We start from the raw sequence: 5,514 nt of genomic DNA on the forward strand, positions 1-5,514 counted from the left end.
TATTTTTCAGCAGCACCCTTAGCTGCTCTCCACTTATATCCTCAGTCTCTTACTTGAGCATGAAAGAGACTACGCCGGGACACCCTCTCGGCCCCCTTCTAACGGTCTTCCTTGTGATTACAGGCTCAGGACAAATTCGAAAATTGCGTCTGGACTAGTGTCACTTGCTGGAACCGGGCTTTAAATTTTCAGTGAGTATCAAAGAACTATAACGTGAAACATATTTTCCTCGATGGCCACATAGCAACAACCACTGAAAGGCCAAAAAAGGCTAAACCCTATCACTGATTTTCAGTAAAACAATCATCTTTTCTACAGTCAATGATTGTTTCAAAAAAGAGACTCTGGTTGCCAAACATAGAGATTCTATAAAAAGTGAATGCCCTCTCTTAAAGTCATCATTACAAAATCAACTAGTAAAAAGTAAATCTGATCTCAAGCACAGTACAACATAATTACCAGCGAAACATCACATATAGATGTGTACTTTAATCGAAAAACAAGCCTAGCACTTTCTCTGGTTTGTAAGATCTGAAAACGCAAGTGAAGTGGCCGAAGCCCAGTTGGAATGAAACAAACATTCTTCTTTTGCTTTAGCCATTGATCTTCTGATCTAGCTGCGAAAATGTAATACAAAAGCATTAACCGTTAAATATATCCGCAATCTCGAGTATGGCTCATTTCACATTGTCCACAGGCACTTAAATGAATGAAAACAGATCAGAATGATGTTGGTGTAGACTTTTAGACAAAAAAATGCTGAAGTAGAGTTCTGAACAGTATTTGTGAATATGCTGCAAATAAAGCAGCAAGTGAAATTACAAAAAACAGATACCAAAGCAGAAAATAATACTAGGCAGGGAACATCTAATATGTACACAAGTAAAGGAGCAGACAACAGAAATTTTCCGTCATTCAAATAAAGAAATGAGCATTTTAGGCAACCAATTCTTGCGGCACTCTTTACTCCCTTCATATAATAGCGCTTATTATGTCAAGACTTACTCCAAAAACAAATGTATATTATTTTAGAAATATCAACACATGAAACTTCAAAAAACTTCAGCAAAAATAACACACTTTGTGGTTATCTAATAAATTTACAAGCTCAGGTTTTGCGTATCACAAAACCTTGTATCAAGAATATGGGACAAGCTTCAAACCATTGTGAATGCTTCAAGTTAAAGTTAACTAGTTCCTCTACACTTATGTTGAACCATTGCAACAAAGGGATTCCAAATATCAGAATAATAGCAGTCCAACTCATCCACACACACTCAATGTACATAAAACGTGGAGAACTTGAGATGACATGAGCGGAGAACTACATAACAACTGATAGACTTGTAATTGGGCTGGCAAAAGTAGCACTTGGTGACATCTCAACGCCGAGAGATGATGAGGAAATAAATTATGCCGTTCAACAAGATGAAAAAACGTGTATTGATAAAGTTTCGTGTTGGTGTATTGTTGATTCCAACAACAAAAAATCGTCGGTTTGCATTCTGAGAGAGCCTGTGCACATCATCAAAAGTTTCAAACCAGTATAGAACACAAAATAGAAAATAAACCAACAGATATAACAAACAATACCTTTTGTTATTATTAACATGAAGTAGATACTAGCATACATTTATATCATTCACACCTTTCGACATAGCCGTCTACATAACTACAATATTAAAAAAAGAACATTTTAATAATACAAAATTAGGTGTCTTGTTCACATTCTAAATTGACACGATATCTTGCCAGATCAAGATTTCAAAAATACTGAAAATTGAAGGAAAAATCATCGTGTTTTCACTCGAAAACTAACACATTAACAATCGATTCCGAAAACTTGAGGGATCTTCAAAAAAAAATGGATAGACCAAACAAAATTCTTGAAAAAAAAAAAAGAAGCATTAAAGCTACTGACTTAACCTAAAATTATTCAGAAGCGTAGAAGAACGAGCCGGTCGTGAGTTGAGGGAGCCGTTGGTGAGGGAGGAAACGAGAGATGAGAGAGGAGGCGCCGATGAGAAGAAGCTTACGTAAGAAGATTGTGTGGCGCTTCGCACTTACTTTTGAGTTATTCTATTATTATAGACAATTGTATATATATGTAGGTAGTGTTTGTAAATGGGCCCATAGACAAAATCTCACATCGCTAAACTACGGGAGAGACGCTGGTCATTTAAATGAGCGTGTAACAACCTCTTGTGACGCTTTTTAAAGCCGTGAGACCTCGGGCCAAAGCGGACAATATCACAAGTGGGCTGGACCGTGAAATTTGGTATCAGAGCGACTCTGCGTGGGTTTGGGATGGTGGGGGCAAACCTCAGCGAGGACGCTGAGTCCCGAAATGAGGGGTGAAGGCCCTTAGACGAAATCTCACATCGCTAAACCATGGAAGAGATGATGGGTATTAAAATGAGCGTGTAGCAATCCCTTGTGATGCATTTTAAAGCCGTGAAACCTCGGACCAAAGTAGACAATATTACAAGTGGTCTGGACCGTGACATTTGGTATCAGAGCGACTCCGCGTGGGTTTGAGATGGTGGGGCAAACCTCAGCGAGGACGCTGAGTCACGAAAGGTGGGGTGAAGGCCCTTAGGCGAAATCCCACATCGCTAAACCACGGGAGAGATGTTGGACATTTAAATGAGCGTGTAGCAACCTCTTGTGATGATTTTAAAGTAGTGAGGCATCGGGCAAAGCAGACAATATCACAAGTGGGATGAGCCATGACATTTAGTATCAGAGCGACTCCGCGTGGCTTTGGATGGTGGGGCAAACCTTAGCGAGGACGCTGAGTCCGAAAGGGTGGGTGAAGGCCCTTAGGCGAAATCCCACATCGGCAAACCACGGGAGAGATGATGGACATTTAAATGAGCGTGTAGCAACCCCTTGTGACGCTTTTTAAAGCCGTGAGGCCTCGAGCCAAAGCAGACAATATCACAAGTGGGCTAGGCCGTGACATTTGGTATCAGAGCGACTACGCGTGGGTTTGAGATTGTGGGGAAAACCTCAGCGAGGACGCTGAGTCCCGAAAGGGAGGGTGAAAGCCCTTAGGCGAAATCCCACATCGCTAAACCACGGGAGAGATGCTGGACATTTAAATGAGCGTGTAGCAACCCCTTGTGGCGCGTTTTATAGCCGTGAGGACTCGGGCCAAAGCGGTCAATATCACAAGTGGGCTCGACCGTGACATTTGGTACAGAGCGACTGCACGTGGGTTTGGGATGGTGGGGCAAACCTCAGCATGGACGCTGAGTCCCGAAAGGGGGGTGAAGACCCTTAAGCGAAATCACACATCGCTAAAACACGGGAGAGATGCTGGGCATTTAAATGAGCGTGTAGCAATCCCTTGTAACGCGTTTTAAAGCCTTGAGACATCGGGCCAAAGCGGACAATATCACAAGTGGGCTGAGGCGTGAATAATTAAAATTAAAATGGAAAACAACAATATTGGTGATATATGTTCGTCTTTTTGCGATTTTGATTTTTTATGTTATCAATTTCAGTTTTGGTGCACTATCTTTGTTGTATTTGCAATTATAGTTTTTTCCCAACGTAATGCTGATATGGAACATATATGACACCTAAATGGTTCCGGCGTGGAGCTTATGCGATGAAAAAGGTAAAAAAAAATGTCGAAAATTGAAAGATACAAGACTGAATTTAAAGTTTCAAAAAATATATGTATATTTAATTATCATAAATAAGGCACACAATTAATTGAAATATCAGATGTATATACTATTTAAAATTGAAAAATCGTAAAACTTATAATTAAATTATATATTATATTATATATACTCTAATCTATATCTAAATGTAAAAGTGTGATTGAAATTACATATACACTAATGTAGAAGTGTAACTAAGCACAAAAAAAAAAGTGGAATTGAAAAAAAAAAATCAAATGAGTCATAATTTTATTGTTGTTGTATGAGACATTTTTTTATATTGGGCTTACACTTTCCATCTTTCATCTTCATCAACGGTCATTTTCTATTTAGCTTCTTTTAAGTTATGAATTATGATTTTTACTTCTCTAATATCTCTCCTGTTGCTTTAACGTGGTAGTCAGTAAAATAATTTTTGTCGGACATTTAAAAAAATGACATTCTCATGTGTATTTGAAAACACTCGACTACACTTGAAAATGATCATTTTTTTAAAAAAAATTAAGTTTGATCAAGGTTATTCTCTCAAATATCCCTTGTCATAACCTTAAATTTCGAATCTATAACTGATGCGATAACGAATGGTCAAGTTCCAAGGAAAGCATGAGATTTTTTAGAGTTGCTAGAGGGACCAATCACGAGGGGACGACTGAAGAGATTCAAGGAAGCATTGCATGGGCTTATGAACAATCAAGAGGGGCTTACGAGCAAGGTGCAAAGTGCCGAAAGATTCGTGATGCATGGGAGCAAGTTTGGGAGTCATATGAATATTATTCAAGTGATAAATGATGTGGAGTCCAGAAGCATTGGCGCCCGAGCGGCCAGATCTTACCGCCCCAGCGCCACACTTACTGTCCAAGAGGTGAATTCCAAAAGACCTGGCGCCCGAACGGTAACATGTTGCCGCTCGGGCGCGAACAGTCCAGAAGATCCAGCGCTCGAGCGGTAACATCTTACCGCCCGAGCGCGACCCCTGCTGCGCGAAAATTCTAATTTCCTTGTTTAGAGTCCTATTTATTTTGGCAACTAGATATTGTTATCTTTTGAGTATGTAAACATTATTTTAGACAAATTTTAAACACAATTCAGATTATTATTGAGTTTATACAAAACTTTTGAGTTTTTTCTCTCAAACTTTTCAAGGCTTTTGCTTTGTAATCAAATCAAACTTATCAAAGTTTTACTTTGTGACGTTTGTCGATCGTTCCTCACGCGGATTGTCAAAGACGAGTTCTTTGAAGGTTCGATTGAGTTTAGGTTGTTTCTTTGTGATCGTTTATTACTAAACCACGTAGTTTAGGGGTGAAGATCGCGCATTGCTTGTATCAAAAGATCGGGACATCGTAACAACGATCCTTGTTCATTATCGAATTGAGGGCGCGATTCATATTTAATCGTGTTTGCTTTTCTTCGTACGATGATTCATATCATCAACTATAAAATATGCACCAGGACGAAAATCGATAAGGTGATTCTGTCACGGCCCAGTCCACTTATGATATTGTCCGCTTTGGCCCGAGGCCTCACTGCTTTAAAAAGCGTCACAAGGGGTTGCTACACGCTCATTTAAATGCCAAGCATCTCTCCTGTTGTATAGCGACGTGGAATTTCGCCTAAGAGCCTTCACCCCCTATTCGGAATTCAGCGTCGTAGCTGACGTTTGCCCCAACCATCTCAACCCACGCGGATGAAGGCCCTTAGGTGAAATCCCACATCGCAAACCACGAGAGAGATGTTGGGCATTTAAATGAGCGTGTAGCAACCTCTTGTGACGCGTTTTTAAAGCCATGAGACCTCGGGCCAAAGCGGACAATATCACAAGTGGGCTGGGCCATGACAT

The 5,514-nt window shown here is 40.0% G+C and overlaps 1 long non-coding RNA gene across 1 annotated transcript; it reads right to left on the reverse strand.

Moving 5' to 3' along the window:
- Positions 1–459: 459 nt before the first annotated feature.
- On the reverse strand, positions 460–2,070 carry LOC140967651 (uncharacterized). The gene is made up of 3 exons (XR_012173613.1): positions 1,927–2,070; positions 1,329–1,515; positions 460–613 (listed from the first exon to the last, which is right to left on the reverse strand). It is a non-coding gene; the product is annotated as an uncharacterized lncRNA (long non-coding RNA).
- Positions 2,071–5,514: the final 3,444 nt, after the last annotated feature.

This window comes from Primulina huaijiensis, unplaced genomic scaffold, assembly GCF_012295235.1.
Source record: "Primulina huaijiensis isolate GDHJ02 unplaced genomic scaffold, ASM1229523v2 scaffold26083, whole genome shotgun sequence".
NCBI classification, from domain to species: domain Eukaryota; kingdom Viridiplantae; phylum Streptophyta; class Magnoliopsida; order Lamiales; family Gesneriaceae; genus Primulina; species Primulina huaijiensis.